This window comes from Euprymna scolopes, chromosome 23 (genome assembly GCF_053919585.1).
Source record: "Euprymna scolopes isolate OS-2025 chromosome 23, ASM5391958v1, whole genome shotgun sequence".
Classification (NCBI taxonomy): domain Eukaryota; kingdom Metazoa; phylum Mollusca; class Cephalopoda; order Sepiida; family Sepiolidae; genus Euprymna; species Euprymna scolopes.
Genome location: NC_136504.1, coordinates 885,578 through 905,333, shown reverse-complemented (window position 1 = coordinate 905,333; position 19,756 = coordinate 885,578). Strand labels below are relative to the sequence as shown.

At 35.5% G+C, this 19,756-nt stretch overlaps 1 protein-coding gene across 4 annotated transcripts in view; it reads right to left on the bottom strand.

Moving 5' to 3' along the window:
- LOC145245720 (golgin subfamily A member 7-like) overlaps positions 1-19,756 on the bottom strand; it is a 62,975-nt gene that overhangs the window by 22,933 nt on the left and 20,286 nt on the right. For all 4 annotated transcript variants that reach the window (XM_080107260.1, XM_080107258.1, XM_080107261.1 and 1 more), the window contains exon 2: positions 4,891-4,995. The gene's annotated coding sequence lies outside the window, so the exon portion shown is untranslated. The remainder of the gene's footprint in view (positions 1-4,890; positions 4,996-19,756) is intronic.

Here is a 19,756-nt window from a genome sequence, read left to right as displayed (position 1 = left end):
ATCAAGATGAGAACAATAGTCTGATTAAAACAAGTAATACAAAAAAAATATTCAGAACGGTTTATAGTTTTGTTTTTGAAAAGGAAAAAAATTTCAAAGAAAGAGATAAAAAAAAAATATGATACCTTTGTAAGAAAGTTCCAAATTAATGTTCAGTTTGTCAGACTGAAGAACATGGCCTGTAACTTTTTTTTTTTTTTAATAAAAAAAAAATCACTCAGGACAAGACATAAAGCCACTTGATTTAAAGAGCTAAAAAAAATACTTCAAGGTCAAAAAAACTAGCCAACAAGAAGTGCTATATAGGTAGGGGATACATTTTGACCCAGAAAACAGCAATTCTTTCCCCTTTATCAGAAACATCGTTCATGGAATGCGAGGACTAATATGTGATCCGATGGGGGCTGGGCGATGCCGGGAGAACCTTGCTAGTTGATTAAGAGACAGCCTGTCGTCTGGGTGGCCCCATTGACACAAATTCAGGAGAATTCGCACAGTGGAATTCTAATGATGTTTTAAAGAATAAATCTGGTTCTTGATAGATAATCAAAATGATCTCTCCCCGCTCCAAGGATGGATAGCCGAGAAGTATTTACGCCGGAATGAAAGTCATAAAAATAATTCCTAAGCAGAACAGCCAGGACACTTATGTTAATTGACAGACCACCCAGGGTTAATAGCCATCAAGTAGCTGAGCATAAATGGAAATTGTCTATGAGAGCCACTTGGATACGCAGACAGGAATATTGGTTGTTAAAGTACCGATGGGGTCATAAAATCCGGTCTAAGGAATGTGACAGCCGACTGGGCCTGATGTTTGTGGCTTGACTGAAATAATGATTATCTGTTGATAAAAGACCACCACGGAAATGGGTCAAGGGGACCCGTTGAGTGGCAATCGACCATGACAACCCACCCTTCCTGGCGTGTGGACATTTATTGCCTTACCAACATGGTAATTTAGTCTGGGATTGTGGCAGGAGGAGTGGTGGGGGCAACGAAGCTCTTTAAAACCTGAAAACCCTTTTTTCTCTTCAATAATTGTAAAGGTCGTTTTTTTATTATTTTCTTTTCTTTTGCAACAGGATGTTCAGAGTTCAGTGGGACATTAATTGGACACCGAAACAAAGGCAGCGGCCGCTGATTGGTTGGCCACCAATTGTGGAAATATTGGGAGAGATGGGGGTTGCAACTAACCGATATTGATAAAAAAAGGTGAAGAAAAGATCGACAGAGACTTTTGCCACGCGCCTTGGCGGCACGCACTTCTCCAAACACATGCCTCTGTGAACTGATTCTTCCCTGTATACTGACGATAGAAAAACAAAGTACTTTGTTAAAGAAACTGACACCTCCTGTTTGCATAACTAGGCCAGTTGTGTATATACTGTTTGTAAAGTTGAAAGCAATAATTATTCTATGTTAAGAAAAGCCAATTAAGCTTTAACTTTTTTCTTTGTTTGAAAACGCTGTGTTGAGGGCAGTCTATTTTTCAGACAGCCCAGTTGACAGTTTGGAAGCTGATTCAAAGGTGGAAACAGTGAGCGGACGATGGTGATGGAGATGAACTCGACCACTAGACGAGAACACGGGCAAAGCCACAGGGATTGGCATCGGTTGCATCTCCCACCCAATTCTGTGCACCCGAGCAGCCTTGTAGGGGTTACAATATACAAAATAAGAAAAGTGAGAGTTAAGAGGCTGTCGAAAGTAAACCTAAGATCCACTAATTTTACTTAAGATAATTTAAATTTTAGAAAAACTACATTTGTATTTTTTTTATAAATAAAAATTGTGTTTTTTTTTTTAATTAAATTAGAAAATCAATAAATTTTTATTGGCTACATAGAAAAAATTTTTTTAATTTTTATTGCAATTTAAATTAAGTTAACTTTTTCATTGGCTGTTTGAAATTTTAGTCCATTTTAAATTTTTGCAAGTGTTTACAAACTTTTGGTACAACCTAATAAAATTAACATGATATAATTTAGTGACAGTTTTAATGTTGAATTAAGAGTACATTAAGGTTTTGCATAGAGTCCATTGCTTTTGTAACGACTGAGTTCTTTTTACGGCATGAGGGTGCTGACCCCACGCCCAACCTTCCCAGAAACTACATACAGTGCCTAGCCTTCCCAAATGGCCACCCATCTGGTACTGGCCAGGCTCAACGTTGCTTAACTTCGATGATCTGGCGAGAACCGGTGTGTCAACGTGATTGTGCCGTATGAAGTATATAAAGACAAATAAAATTATATAGAAATCAGTTAGTTACAACTTTTCAGAAAATTTTATAAAAATCCAAAGCATCCATTTTTTTAATAAGCACAAAAGTGTCAATTTTAGTCATTTTAACCTGAAAGCCCCCCCCCCCCTCCTAGGGTGCAACCGGAGTTTTCCCGGAAATCCGTTCTGTTACTTTTTTATTTATATCATGTTTAATGTTTGTGCAAAATTTCAAAAATTTCCAAGGCCTAGTTATTGAGAAAAGTGCGGATAGATGAACGACAAACAGACAAGGGTGAATTTACAGGTCCACCCTCCTTTTGTCGGGGGACCAATAATGTTTTTATTATTTTCATGTGTTAAAATGATAATTTTGTTGATTTCTCTTATGATACCAATCATTTATAATTAATTTCCCCTCAAAAATATTAACCTGTTTACAGCAAAAATAAACAAATTGACTAGTAGCACTAAATAGCTGGAAACTGAAGCAGTAGCAACCACTGTCGGCTGTTTACTTTAGTAAACAGCCGACAGTGGTTGCTACTGCTTCAGTGAGTTTTGTGAACTCTGTTTATTTTGGGAAAATGAATGCAGTTTATGACTATTATAAAAGAAATGTTCCTTCAATAAATATTGATTTTCATATATTCTTAACTTTCAAACTTTAATTATAATAGTAAATGACTTTCTTGCTTCCAATTAAAAAAAAAAGACTAAAGATTCTACTTTAGGTGATTATGTGTGAATACCCTAAAAAAGACTTAGTGAAAAAAAAAATGACGAAAAAAATAATTTAAAATTTAGAGTAGAGGGGAATCAGTTTTGCATCCCCCATTTCTTGCCCATTCTTACTTTTTGGAGCAGTCAGTGCTCCAAATTTTGACATATTTTCAATTTGAAAAGTTAGGATATATATTTTTTTAAAAATTATGCTACCACTAAAACTAGACCCAAGTGACAAGCTCACCCACTAAAAGTGCTTCTTTTGAAACTGTCATACAGTTCTTAACTATGAGTGACAAGCCCCACTCTAAAAAAATCTCCTTTAACCCTACAACTAACCCTTAGTTCAAATAGCACCCACTTAAAAATTCTTTCATAACCCTGCCACTAACCCTAAGTCCAAGTGACAACTCTCTGCCCATACAAACCGTCTTAAAACCACACATAATCGTCTAAAAACACACACACGCATGCGCACACACACACACAGTGCTGGTCTCTCAGAAAAATAAATTGATTAACTGCCCTAAAATACTAGAATGGCCTGGAAAATGATGGATTATTTTACATTAAATTGATATGTGAAATTAATTCCCTATTTTAGAAATAATTATTTTTGTTTTTTTTTTCTTTTTGACAAGTTTTCAGGTGTTCACATGAAATTGTCCCTAGCCTTACCACTAACCCAAAGTCCAAGTGGTATACCTCCTCTTCCTCCTATCTACATAGAATTTATATATTTTCCCCTGATTAAGCCATAGTCAGAAAACTGTTAGCAATAGACAGAGTTTACTAAACTAATTAGAGAATGCATAAAACTTAGGAACATGATGATAGTTAGCCAATACAGAACCCTGGAAATGTAACAGTGATATATGTTCATTCTGAGGCAGCACATTCAGGACTGCAGAACACAATGTGAAAGGAGATCAACGGTATATTTCTGAGCAAACACCAGTGTGATTATATAGAGGGTTTAATGTGAATGTATATCGTCGCAGGTTTGGTCTGTTCAGCCGCAGCACTTAAGCATTGGGGTGGGCCAAAAACCATGAAATAATCTGTAGGCAACAAAAGCAACTGCTACATTCCGACGCGTAGACCGCAGATCTAATCCAAGCAGATCATATACTCCAGAAGGAACAGAGTCGTGCCAGAGAATATATATATCTGATGGCACAACGCTATAGATGCTCAACGTAATCAGAACACCTAAGCTGTTTTCGGAGACTTGAATGGATTCTGAATATTGTCCTAGTGTCATATGGATTACATATTCTTGGAAGTTTTTCTGACAAACCCTTCATGTACCTATTTACTATGCCTCCCCACGGGACAGAGTTAGACACCAGGGTCGTTTTTTAACGTGGAGAAAAGGTACAAAAATAAAAATTGTCTCAGTCGTGAAGGATTTCTCCTCCACCGAAAGAGAACAAGAAATAGAAGTGCAGCATCTGAAGAACAGATACTACACTTTGATCTTGTCCCGAAGGCCAAGAGTTGTATGGGATACAAACTGTGATGAGTTTCCGAGTGGTGTCCTTTGGTGTCTGGTCCAGATTTCTTGGAGCTGATATCATGCTCTCTGGATAGTTGTTTCGATGAAGGGTTTTTCTGTGTGAGTCAAGCCCCCTACAGACAAAATCATGATTAAGAATTGTGTATATAGGTTCCCATGTAAATGTGGAAAACTATACGAAGGTGAGACATGTCATCCACTAAAAGTATGGTTAGAAGAACAAGTTCTTTCTATTGCAATTATTGCGATACTTTAAGCATTTTCATTCACGTTTTTTTTTTGCTATTTTTACACACATGTCTCGTATAAGATGATTTCTCATTCCGAATCTGTTGTGCATGACGGACAAATATACTTGCTAATGAAATGTTCAGAATCAGCAGAAAAGTTAGAAAAGAAGAAATATTTTGAACACTTACACTTAGTTGACCAGCTGGACAAGGAGGTAGCAGGTGTGGCAAGGAAGCAGAAAGGGTCAACGGGTCCAGTTTTTTTTAAAACAGTCAGTAGCAACAATGCAACACCTGTAAAAGAATTTAAGTACATAAAGTTTGATACTAAAAAAAATGTTTTTTTAATTCAAATTTGTCCAAAACATTTTTCTTTTCAATACTATATTTAAAAACATGGTATTGCCTACAAATGGTAATTTCTTTATGGTGGTGCCAAAATCAATCATTATGGTTCATTTATGCACCGAATCCTAATATTTGCATGTTCTGAGATTTTAGCATTTATTTCTAAAGATATTGCCAAGACTGCTGCAAATAAGGTGGGCTCCCTCTATCATGTTAGAAAAGTACTCACACCAGAGAGCATACTATATGTTTACAAAGCCACAATTTGCTCATGCAGGGAGTATTGTTGGCACATCTGGACTGGTATATCTACCACTAGTCCCTAGACAGAATAATAAAAAAAAAAAAAAAAAAAAAAGAATTTCAAATTTATAGGTCTAGCACTATTGGCCAAGCTCCAACTTCTGTCCCATCACTACAATATTACATCCCTGTGCTTGTTTTATGAGTACTTTAATCGAATATGCTCTGATAAACTCATAGCATTTGCAACCTCCTCAACATACATACTCTCAACTTACTCAATGCCGGAAAACTTTATATTCTAATAGCTTCTTCCCTCAGATTGCTAGACTTTGGAATTCTCTCCCTATTTCCTGCTTCCCTGATTATACTAATTTGCTGAAGTTTAAATGTAATGTGAACAGACATCTTGCTGATCAACGCACACTCTCGTTAAACATGATCCCAAATAGTAGCCTTTATGTTCCAAGTGGTGTTATGCCTTGTTTGGAGATGAAAGATAAAAAATATTTTTTTTGTTTTAAATCAAAAAAAAAAAAAAAAAAAAAAAAAAAGACACATAACTGTTTATTTTTAAAATATAATTTAAAATATGCAAAAGTGGTATTTAATTTTTGCTTGGTCATGTGACTATGGCTTATCTTTAGAAGTTTTTGTGAAAATCATTTTTTTTTCATCCACAAGTGAAATTAAATGATTTGTTGCTATAATTCCTTCACAAATATCTTATTCTTCATTCACTAATTCAAAACTTGTACATCTTGTGTTGGAAAAAGGAACTTGGAAATCATGCACAGACACACAAATTCCACGTTAGCAGAAAACAAAGAAAATATCATGTTGAACTTTGTACACACATATTGACCTCAGATGGAACAAAGAAAGAATTTGTCAATAAAAGCCAAACACACAGAACAGACGGAGAGAGACGCACAATTGTTATGCCATTATCTAGTCAACCCCAACCTTACATCAAACCATCCTTACTCGAGACATCCGATGACCACTGACAGGTAAAATAATAATTGAATAAAAATAGCTTTGTTATAAAACCGTTTCCGTATTTGATTGTTAAAACTGCTGGAACAAGCTAGAGCATATATATTTATTAGCAGCACATATCTTTGTAGAAGTGCAACAAACATGATTATATATACGTGACAGTGATAAACAAATAAATCGTTATAAAGAGAACCGACTGCACAACACTTGGGGTCAGGTTTGCAGAATTCACACAATGAAGCTATTAATGAAAAAAAAAAAAAAAAAAAACAATTATGGGATGCTTACAATCGTCTTTCTTAACTATTCATTTTCAGAAGAAAAAAAAAATAACTTGAAATTAACTTTCGTTTAAAGTAACATTGTCTTTTGATAAAAAAAAAAATCCAAAATAACTATATGTATATAATATATATATTTATATATATATATATATATATATAAAATATCTATATGTAGTACCCAAATTATTTTTTAGATTTATTTTTAATTTTTAAATCAAAAAAAAAAAAAATAAGCTACCAGTTAGAGATGCCAATTTAGCAAGCAGACATCGATATATGTGCTGATAAATGCCAGGAGAGAAAAACTAACAATATAGTGCCAGTCTTGTACGAGTCATACAGAGAAAAAAAAAGCAAATAATAACAAAGCTCAAAATAAGATTTTAAAAATAATCTCTTTGTTTACACCATTGCATATTTGATTTCAATAAATATTTTATTAATTGTAAATTAATAAAATCAATAATTCAATGTGCAATTATTAAAGTTACATTGCTACATACACACAAATGTTTATACTTATTCATATTTTGGAAAAAAGGATTCCAGCAGAGTGCTCTATTATAAGGAAAAAAATTCCAAAAAATAAGAGCGTAGTATTTATATTTTTATTTTCAGAAAGTTTAGATAAGATTGGTACCATCGGTTTCAAACCTGATAATAGGGAACTGTTTTAGATCCCCATATCAAGTTCTCTTCAGACGATACTCATCTCTCTATTTCCTGCTTCCTACATATATATATATAGTGTGTGTATGTGTGTGCATGAGGTGCCTTAAATAAGTTTCCAGACTTTTTTCACATGGGTACGTTTATTGATAGTACACACATGAAACTCTAGTCCCTTTCAAAATAATTTCCTCTGGCTGCGATGCACTTGTTGTACGATTCCAACAACTGGAATGCCCCATGGAAGTCTTCTTGTGTGAGTGTGCCAATGACCCTTGTGTCACAGCCTCTTAATTGTCTCCTAACGACAGCTTCTAAGGTTTTCTTTGAGCTTAGGGAATAACCAAAAGTCACAGAGAACAAAGTATGGACTACAGAGAGGCTGAGCAACTATGTTGATGCCCATCTTGGTCAAATAGTCTGCGACAAGGATGGAGTTGTGGACTGATGCATTGTCCTGGTGGAAATGACCCGATTTGAAGAGTGCTGCCCTCTTCTTCGACGGAATCTCCTCCTGAACTCCCTTAAAACCTCAACATAGTATTCCTTGTTAACTGTCTGTCCAGTGAGAACCCAATACATGTAGATCATGTCCATGCTATCAAAAAAAAAAAAAAAAAAAAAAAGATTGTCCTTCTTGAGTCTGAGAGAGCCAGAATGCTTCCACTGGAAACTCAGTCTCTTGGTCTCTAGATCATTGCAGTAAATCTAGCTTTCATCGGAGGCCACCAGAGCATCAAGAACTGCAGGATCTGAATTGATCAGCTTGATCATCTCCCTGCTGTCATGACAACGTCTTTCCTTCTGATCTTCTCTGAGCATCCTTGGGACAAACTTTGTACAAATTTTCCACATCTTCAGTTCCTCACGAATAATCTTGTGTATAGTTCCCACACTGACATCAAACTGTACACTTATTGTTTCTATAGATACACGACAATCCTTATCCAAAAAATTCTTTATTTAGCCAATCAACTGACTTCCTTACTCCTCCCACACCTCTCATCATCCCATACAGACTCACTGCCTTTCTTAAATCTCTTATGTCACTCAAAAACTTATGCTAGATTCATGCAAGATGGTTCAAAACCAGTCTGAAGTATTCCATACGTTTTTGTGGCATTTTTTCCAAGTTTAAAACAGAATTTTATTGCATATTGTTCTCTTAAAGTGTTCTCACTCCAGATTGCATTTTTTAAATTCACCAGCTGTGACAATCAGGTTTTAGTAGGGTGTATTCTAATTCCTATTGTAGCTGTTTATTAGAACCTAAAATCATAAAAATTGGTTAGTCGTCTCATAAAATGTATAGTAATAACATACTTAATTTTCAAGAGTCCACAACAATTTTAAAGGCCTGTACAAAAAAGTCTGGAAACTTATTTAAGGCACCTTATATATATATATATATATATATATATATATGTGTGTGTGTGTGTGTTTGTGTGTGTGTGCATGCATACACACACACACACACACACATAATTGGAAATAATGGAAATATCACCACATCATGATTTTGAAATATATAACCATCAAAAGTTTGCTGCAATATTTTTGGCATAAGTGTACTGAGTATAATCAAAAAGATTTGGATGATTATATTTATACCCAGGGATGATAATCATTATAGCATTTCACTCCATCTGGAAAGGCATCCCTCAGGTCCAGATTACAGTATGCCTCGCTTAGGTGTGAGAATGTGTGCGATAGTCTGCATGTCGATGCCACAGGGACACCGAGCATCCTGTACATAGCTCCACTGATGCAGGTTTTTCCGTGTTTTGGCAACCTTTGCTCGGACCTGGTTAAGTGTTACCCACTCTTTCAAGGGGAGTTCAGAGCCTGCTTTCAGTGCCAGAAGAGCCTTATTGTTATCTTCGACCGATTCATTCCCCTAATACAGGAGGAAAGACGCTGGTGTTGTCCATCTGAAGCCTGTGACAATTGCAAAGCTCTTGCAAGATGGTAGTCCCTGCAGAACCTCATGGTGTCCAAATAGGGGATGACAATTGTTGTTGCTTTGCTCATCGTGCTCTACCTTCGTTATCACCTCTCAACGGATCTGTGGTGGAGCGATTACATGCAGATTACATTCATGTAGACAGATGGCTGGTTGGCCGATTTCAAGTTGCCGGTAATCTTCTGCCAGGGGTCATAAGAAGGTACCAGAATTTCTGTATAAAATATACTGAATATCTGAATTTTCCATCATAATTTTTCATCTCAACATGAGAAGAACCACTGCTGACCCTAACTGGATTAATACTAGCATTTTTTACCAGAATTCTTTACAATTCAAATCTCTAATCTGATTGATGCTGGTAATTTTCACTTACAACAACTATATTTAATATTTGCAATTGAATAATTTCTTTTCTCTCTGATAAAGTTATTTCTTTTGTCATCCATTTTTGGATTATTTTTTTATTACAAAAATGGCTCTCCATTTATGAATTTTTATGGTTATTGGTTGAGTATTAGTGTTTTTTAATATTTTTGCTAAAACTACTGTATTCTTTTCAGATGTCATCAAACAAAGAGAATTAAAATTCATTAAAATGGCCCTTTCAAATAGATCAAATTACTGCTTGTATGCCAGGCACTGGAATAACAAAAACAATCAAAATGTTTGGTGTATCAAGAAGTACAATCTCGAAAGTAATGACTGCTTTTGAGAGAGGGGAGCAAACCTACTTGTCAAAACAAAATTCTAAAAAAAATTTCAGACATAGACCATCACAAAAGTACAGCTCTCAAAATTATTATGAAGCTTAATGATCAGCTCAAGAACCCAGTTTCTAAAAAACCTGTTTGCCAGGAACTGTAGAAAACTGGATATCATGGGAGATTTGTAATTAGAAAACCACTAATTTACAAAGAGTTTATTTGAGTAAAAGCTTACAGAATTGACCCATTTTAGAGCAGTAAGACTTCAGTTTCACACCCAAATATAAAATTTTATTATATAGAGTGATTGAGTCAAGGCTAAAAGGCAGAAAAATGTTTTTGTTAATAATGAAAAATGTGTAAAACAAAATATTGTAAGCAAGAATGTTTAGTTCTACAATTTCATTAAATCTAATCCATTCCTCATAAACAAATTGTAACTTGAAAATATCAAATTACCTTCATAATTGTGTTTTAGCACATTAAATGTAAGAGAATGTTAGCTCCCAGTTTCACAGGTCGGCACATCTATTATATAAATTTGTGTTTGTATGACCACTAAAAACTTTTGTCATTCGCATCGAAATGACATGAACATGGTACCATTAGAAAGAGCAATCTCTCGGACACACAATATCAAAAAATTAGAAAAAAATAATTTCCTGCAGAACTGTCATTTTATTTGAAGTGGGGTCAAGTAAAACTCTTGGTTTCAAACGGTCGATTCGTTGTTTCATTTTAAAAAGCTAAATATTAACATCTGTGCCGTTGTGGTCCAATCGATAATGTGTTCACTTGCAAACTTAAGTTATGCAAGTTCGCAGCATTTTTATTTTTATTTTTTTGCTTACAGAATTTTGCTTTTGGTTTCGCTTCTAGCTGATGGCATCCAAGCCCCCTCACCCACCCTTTTTTTAAATTTTTTACTTGACTCTTTAAATTAAAGTATCATATTTAACTGTATTTTACGACCAGGCAATGCCGCCCCCACTACCCCTAGTCTTTCATAAACAAATAGTTGCAATTTGAAAATATCAAATTATCTTCATAATTTTTAGCACATTAAATGTAAGTGTTTTACAGTTCAACACATATTTATATATGAACCATATTGTAATATGTATAAACTTAGAACTAGTGCTGCTAATATTTTTGCAAGATCAACTAATAAAATACTAAAATAAATCTTGACAAATCATCAGCTGGTCTCATCTAATGTCTTCTTTACTTGTCACAGATGTCAGATGTTTTCATAGCTTCTTTTAAAACATCTCTCACAGGGTTGTTCGAGTTGTAATCCTTTAGTATTAAATTATGTTTTTGTGAAAGGTAATGCAAGTATTTAAACATTTCAGTTTTTAAGCAGTGTGCAGTACTTGAGTTATGTATGTCAATGGTCACAGCTTTTGGACAATTAACACAACTTCCTACGTATATGACTCTTGGAATAATTACATCCGTTAAGAGTGTTAGATTTATTTTTTTTTTTTTTAATTATGGAAACTATTTAAATTCAAATAAACTCAAAAGTTTTGTATATGAAACCGGTGAAACCTTTTTTTCTGCTTGTTTTTGGTAACTGTAAATGAAGGTATATAGTTCTCTACCACTGCAAGAACTGTGATACCAGGGACAGAAAGTGGGATTGAGAAGTCAGCGTCCCCAAGGAGACGCACTCTGACCTGCAAAAAGTGCCTGGGCAGCGGTGTCAGCATTCCCCAGTAAGGGCACCTCAGATGATTAGTAATAAACTAACCTCTTCTCAAAGGGAGAAAGCAAGGCCTGGGAGGATGGACCTTCTAGAACTGCACAGAACTAAACTCCCACTGCAAAAATCAACAGGGACCAGATCATTTAAGGAATGCTCTAATCTCTGTTGATTTTGTGGGCTGAGGATAAGGAATAATAAGGATTCTATTACTCCTGGTTCTGAATGAACCTAGGATATAAAAAAAAAAATTCATTAAAAGTGAACGTTTCTGAATTTTTGAGAGGCGGATCGATTATTCATATCATCTGGATTCTTCAAATTACTGTTTTCATTGTTATTTTCACATTTCGGTTAATGTAACCTCTGACCTTCTTCAGATGTTGAACTCGAGAATCTGCACGGAATTTTGAACGGAACCCTTTATTTTATCTATGGGAGTAGCATCTTCTCATTTCATCAGCCATGTCTGGATAGATGTCCTAAATAATGTGCAAGTGTATTTTTCAGTGTTGCCTGTATTTAGGATTGAACCGTCAACCTCCAGAGGATGTAACTTTACAACTGAATTTTACCAAGTACTTTATTCACTATGCCACGGTTCATTGCGTACAGATTCCCAAGTTTGACATAAAGATATACCTGAAGAAGGTCGGATGTTACATCAACTGAAATGTTGTGAAAATAACACTTAAGATAAGAATAGTAGTCCAAAGAATCCAAATAATACATAAATAAATAAAAAGTGAATATGTGCAGGTGATAAAAAAAAAAAAAAAAAAAATGTTTTCAAGATGTTTTTGCTGTTTAATTTTAATTATTCACTGTTTTATGGCATATCAATCCTTTTGGAATTATTCTAATACTGAATACAGCCATTTTGATAAATGTTTTTATGCTTTTTTTTTTTTTTTTTTTTTTTTTTTTTACTCACCTTCACCCCAAACATCTGCCATTTGAAAGTAAGGGGCTACTAATTGGGACGATGCCTAAGAAAGATTAACAAGATGTTGATTTACATTACATTTGAACTTCTGTTTATCAGTACAGTCAGGGAAGCAGGTAGCAGAAAGGGAATTCCAAAGTCTAGCTGTTCAAGAGAAAAGGCTATTAGAGTAGAAAGCTTTCTGGCATTTAGGGACCTCAATAGTGGAGGGGTGTGATTTTGTTGCTAAGCGGGTTTGTGGGAGATATGTACGCCGAAGGGGCACCAGAGCAATGAGTTCATCAAAGCACATTCCATTAAAATACTTGTAAAACAGGTACAGGTATGCAATATTGCAGCGATGGGACAAGGGTTGAAGCCTAGTTGACAAATTGGGGCCCAAAAGGGAGAGACTAGTGGTAGATGCGCAAGCCCAGATGTGACGACTTCAAATTCTGAATAATCTTGAAATATCAATTGATGGGGTTTGCTTTAAGTATTTAATGCAAACTTATGCATAGAGACAGCGTCTGTCATACTAAGGACAGATTCTATTGAATCTGTAGATGAAACTGACAGGTACTACTACCACCACTCCAGGCGGGAGTGAATTTGGGGGTAATGATAACAAAGACACGAATCTCTATTCACAAATTTGGATTTCACAGTTAGATCTTTTGTTTGAAATAATTCAGAACAAATTAGTACAAATAAAAATAAGAAATCAATTAAATTTTATGAATTCCAAATAAATTAGAGCGGAGGGGGGAGGGGATTGTTGCCCGGTCATAAAATACATTAAAAAAAAAAAAAAAAACCCAACATTTCTACATGAAATAACTGAAGATCTTCTAATTTTTCGATATTATGGCTGGAGGGATCTTCATATCAAGTCAATGTGGACAAAGACGTATTTGCATGAATAGAGATCAGGTGGGTAGATGGTTTTTGGAACCACTCTTCGCCTTCCTGGGGAATTTTTCACAGTCGACAGGTCCATACCCACCACCACCACCACCACCTCTGGTTATGCTGACCATTTGAAACTCGCAATGTCTCGAGTGATTTATACACCACCGCGCTCTGTCATTTCCAAACCATACTACCCACCTGATCTCCATTCATGCAAATACATCTTCATCTGCATTGACTCGATACGAAGACTCCTCTAGCCACTCTACGAGGGACCATATCTCGTTTTAGAACGCTCTGAGAAGTATTTCGTCATCGATCGCAATAGTAAGCGTGACACAATCGCAATAGATCGCGTTAAACCTGCCTTCTTGGAAAGCTCGTATGATTCTAATTTTCCTCCTGCCAGTTTTTCAGATTCAGAACCAGTAATCATACCCACCTCTGACCCGATCATCATACCAGATTCAGACGTTGTCATTACGTCTGCTGCTTCCACACCATGTAATGAACCAGGCATACATTCTCCAGACTCTGAACCTGCACCTACAACACGCACGACTCAAAGTGGTCATCATGTAGTATTTCCACGCAAATATGCAAACTTCGATACCTCTTAAAACAATTTTTTTTCTCTTTCCCCTTCATTCTGATACTCTTAGTCCACATACATCTGCATGCTCTTTTCCATTTTTCTTTCCTTTTAGCTTCCAGCTATCTGGGGGGGGGGCGGTATTATAAGGAGTCGTTTACTCCTATCAAATTCGCTTTGTCTAGATCAAACACACAGACACAGAACAAGCTCTGTACAGTAGCACACACACGCGCATGGAGTGGGGCTCACACAAACATCACATAACTTTGATACGCGTGCATTTCCTGTGACTTCTGACATAGACTTCCGTTTCCCTTCTCTTCTTCCTCTCTTTTGCTTGGCACCAAGCAGTGCACATGTATAAACCCACACGCTTGATAAGCATGCACTCGGAGAGCATCAAACAGACTTGTGATGTAAGGCGATTGATCCTTCAAACTTTAATACCAACCAAAACAATTGAACATAATATCTTACCAAGAACAATCAATTATTCATAAAATTCAACGATACTATTGCACTTTTAATAAACATTCAGTTTCACACATTTTTACACAATAAAACTTGCAGTTTATCTTCACCTGTTCGTGCACACCTACAAATGTTTTCATGTTATCTTGCTTGCATGAATAAATGTTTCTTGTATATTTTTTATAACTCGGTATTTGGTTATAATTAATTATGGGCGAAGTTATTGAACATGTTCTTATTTCTTTACCGATTGGTATATCCGATCCCAACATGTCTGAGAGATTGCTCTTTCTAATGGTACCTCGTTCATGTCGCTTCAATGCAGATGACGAGTTATGAGTGAACATACAAACACACAGACGACTGTCATTTATATATTAGATGGAGAAAGAAATAAAATTTTCCCAATTTTTGTCTTTTTTTAAATCATTTTAAAAAATAAATCATAAAATAATTTAAATAACCAAATCTTAAAAAACTAATATAAATCTTTATTTAAAATTACTAAAAACTTTGATTTGATACTAAAGTTATTTTGCCAGCTTTTCAATTATTCATAGTGGTTTCAGCCAGACGAGTGTTTTTCATGAAACTTTGGCAAGAAGGAACCATAGATTGAAGCTCAGATGAGCACTTGCCATGAAAATAACGATAAAGCAGAGACAGGCTTGCAATGTCTCTCCTATGGGAAAGAGGTTGCAAAGAAGAGAAAAGGGCATCTTTCACTAGGCTATGAAGTCTATTTTGAACTGTCAAGGCAGGATAAGATCTTTCTAGCAGCTCCTTCTCAGATGTGGCAACAATACTCCATCCTTGGACGTACCTGGCATTTATGTAGCAGGGCTCTACAGACAAATTTATCTTTAGTTGACTTTTGACAACTAAATATTTTCATTTACTAGCCAAATAGAAAAGTTACTAGCCAACCCACATGATTTTTAGAATATGACATCTTCATTCTGTGACAAGTATGTACATCATAAAGATTTTTCCATGTTTTTTTTTTTAAATAAGTGTAATTCTAAATATACACAAATTTTATCTTGATACTTCAAGGTATAAACGTTCTCATTTCTTCAGATGTTTTCGTTTAAACAGACCTTCGTTAAAAAAAAGAGTATATTGTTCTATTGAACTTTTATTGTTTAAATAATTTAACTTTGTTTTATAAAAAAAAGTTGAAAAGATATTTTTCACTCAGTAGTGAGCTTTGGAAGATTGTCAGTGAAAGAAATACAATCGCCAAAAGATAAACGTTTCATTATTTCTAGTCACTACTTTGAAAAATCATTTTTCCAGCAGCCTTGACAACGGATTTGATGTACTTGTTCTATTTTAGATAAAGAGTAAAGGTTCAGCCTAGAAGCTTGTCAAAACATGCAGCCTTCCCAAGACGAAAGCTATTCATTTCAACTGATGACAGACGGGTATCAGAGCATTGATGATGTTAAGATAGAAGCTTGGTTTTACATGCATTAAAAGTAACCAGCCACTTCTTTCCCCATGTGCTCAAGATCAGAGGAGAGAGAATCAGAGAGAACTTGGTCATTTACAGCCTTTGATGTGCTGCCATAGATGGCAATGTTGTCAGCATAAATGTCTACGAATGATGTAAAGGTGCGATTTGGAAGATTACTGATGTAGATCAGGAAGAGAGTTGGGCCCTGGATGGACCCCTGAGGGACTCCAGCATTAATACTGTGAGCTTCTGATTTCTGCCCATCAACTACTACTCTTATGAATCTATACAACAGAAATGATTTAATAATTAAGAAAACAGTTCCAACTATAACATAGCTGGATATCTTGTGTAGTAGACCCTTATGTCATACCCTACCAAAGGCCTTCAATATCTCAAGAGCAATTGCCCTAGAAAGGAAGCCTCTGTCAAGAGAATCACTAATTCTATGAGATATAACTGTCAATATATCTGCTGTAGATCTAGCAGAACGGAAACCATATTGCATGTCACTAAGATTATTTTTGCTTAGGTGATTGACTACTTTTCTATTTAACACAGATTCCAGCAACTTACTCATGACTAATTGGTCTGTACTGAGAGAAAGATGACCGATCACCAGAATTCTTAAATACAGGACATACTGATAAGGTTTTTCTTTTGATAGGGTATGGCATAAAGGTCCACTTCATAAGATATCCAGCTATGTTATAGCTGGAACTGTTTTCTCAATTATTAAATCATTTCTGTTGTATAGATTCATAAGAGTAGTAGTTGATGGGCAGAAATCAGAAGCTCACAGTATTAATGCTGGAGTCCCTCAGGGGTCCATCTTGGGCCCAACTCTCTTCCTGATCTACATCAATAATCTTCCAAATCACATCCTAAGATCATTTGTTGACATCAATGCTGACGACACTACCATCTATGGCAACACATCAAAGGCCGTAAATGATAAAGTTCTCTCTGACTCTCTCCTCTGATCTTGAGCATGTGGTAAAATGGGGAAAGTGGTGGCTGGTTACTTTTAATGCATCTAAAGCCAAGCTCCTATCTTTACATCATCAACACTCTGATTTTCATCTGGCATCAATTGAAATGAATGGCTCTCATCTTAGGGAGGCTGTATGTTTTAACAAGCTTCTGGGCTTTGCCTTTAATCCTGATCTGAAATCCATTGCCAAGGTCGCTGGAAAAATGGTAGGATCCTTCTACCGTTCCAGTAGATATCTCACTCCTGATGCAATTCTTTACCTATATAAAAGCCAGGTATGGCCAATGATGGAGTACTGTTGCAACATCTGGACAGGAGCTGCTAGAAGCAGCTTATCCTGCCTTGACAGAGTTCAAAATAGATTTCATAGTTTAGTGGGGGATGTCCTTTTCTCTTCCCTACAACCTCTTTCCCACAGAAAAGATCTTGCGAGCCTGTCTCTGCTTTATCATTATTTTCATGGCAAGTGCTCATCTGAGCTACAATCTATGCCTCCCCCCCTGTCAAACTTTCACGAAAAAAATCTAACCAAAACCACTATCAATAATTTTCCAACACTCTTTATCTGTGCCTAAACCTACACGTGAATTCCATGAACAAAGCTTCTTTCTTAGAACTGCACGCCTGTGGAACTCTCTTCCGCTTGCCTGCTTTCCAGCTGACTACAATTTGAGTTTCTTCAAGTCCAATGTAAACAAGTTCTTGATAAACCATCCCTCTAAGTAATCCAATTTACAAAATTTCCACTACTTATGTATATCCATTAACGGTTATCCTCGAGTGGCCTCCAAGCCTTGATAAGTGGTGACTCCTTTGTAAAAAAAAAAAAAATACAAATACTCATATGCTTTTTTCTTTGATAGAAAAAAAATTTAAAAACCTTTGTTAATATTGCAAATGAAAAAAAAAACATATATATAAATAAATATTTATACTGGAATCCTTGGAGATGTGTAACTTGTGTAATTATTCTTTTTTGTGAACTGGTAATCTCATTTTCATAGTTGTTATTGTTTCACCAGATTTCGGCCAACTCATTCTCTGACCTTCTTCAGGTGATTAACCGTGATGGGATAGGAATGCTGAATCTTGTACGTGATGAAACAAGAGAATAAATGAAAAGAACCTGTTTTATCAGTTACTGACTTTGAATTCTTTAAAAACTATTACTGACTTTGAATTCTTTAAAAACTATTACTGACTTTGAATTCTTTAAAAACTCAGTTATAGTCAGCTAACGTACTTCCTAACTTCTGACGTGATTACTTCCGGAAGTAGTGACAAGGCAAATAACTTCCTTCGCTTTTTCTCTCTCGCGCCTATATGTCCCCTGTGCGAGTACTCTTATTTTATGACATTTTTCCGATCATTCTATTTTATTTAATATTGAAAAGTTTTTTCGCTCTTATTTTAATTAAGAGTTATTGAAATTAGTTTTACTGTTTTTAAAATTGAAAATTCAGTATGTTATTGTTTACATCTTATGAATGACTGACCAATTTTTAGGATTTCAGGCTCAAATACAGCAGGAATTAAAATACACCCTACTAAAGCCTGATTGTCACAGCTGGTAAATTTCAAAAACGCAATCTGAATTCTTTAGAAGAACGATATACAATAAAATTTTGTTTTAAACTTGGAAAAAATGCCACAGAAACATATGGAATGCTCCAAACTGTTTTTGGACGATCTTGCATGAATCAACATCAGTTTTTGAGTGACATCAGAGATTCAAGAAGACAGAGAATCTTTGAGGGATGATGAGAGGTGTGGGAGAGTAAGGAAGTCAGAACATCAGAGTTGATTGGCCATATAAAGAATTTCATAGATAAGAACGGTTCTGTGTCTATACAGGCAATAAGTGCAGTTTGATATCAGTGTGGGAACTGTACACACAATTATTTGCGAGGAACTGAACATGTGGAAGATTTGCACAAAGTTTGTCCTAAAGATGCTCAGAGAAGATCAAAGACTATTTGACCAAGATGAGCATCAAGACAGTTCCTCACACTCCCTACAGTTTAGACCAATGGTTCTCAACCTTTTTTTTTTTAATCATGACTTTCCTTTCTTCTTAATGTATTTTGGTGAACCCTTATAACTTATTTTATTTTTCAGTAATGTAAAGAAAACCAAAGAACATATATCAACAGTTTATCTTGAAGGAAGACTGAACTGATATTAACGTTACATGTACCATGGGGGTCCACATGGACCCCGGTTGAGAACCATAGACCATGCTCCCTGTGACTTTTGCTTATTCTCTAAACTCAAGGAAACCTTAGAGGCTGTTGTTATGAAACAATTGAGATGAAAGAGGCTGTGAACAGGGTCATTGACATGACCACGCAAGAGGGCTTCCATGGGGCCTTCCAGAAGTTGTTGGAACGGTACAAGTGCATTGCAGTAGGAGGAGATTACTTCAAAAGGGACGAGAGGATCTATGCTTGTACTAACAATAAAAAAAGTGCCCATATGAAAAAAGTCTGGAAACTTATTGAAGGCACATCATATTTATTGTATGCATGAATGTATACATTGCTTCTTATTAACGGTAGGACAAAACAACTCCTGGCCTCTTTCCAAGTGTTTCAGGGTTTGAACTAACTTTTTTTGGTACTAACCAATCCATGTGCATACACCCTGAAAAACATGAGCAGTCACCACACAAACTTTAGCCAATGACAACAAATACTGTTTTCTTTCCATTAATTTCAATTAAAAATAAAAAATGATGATAGAAATCCACAAATCATTTATTGAAATTAAAATTTT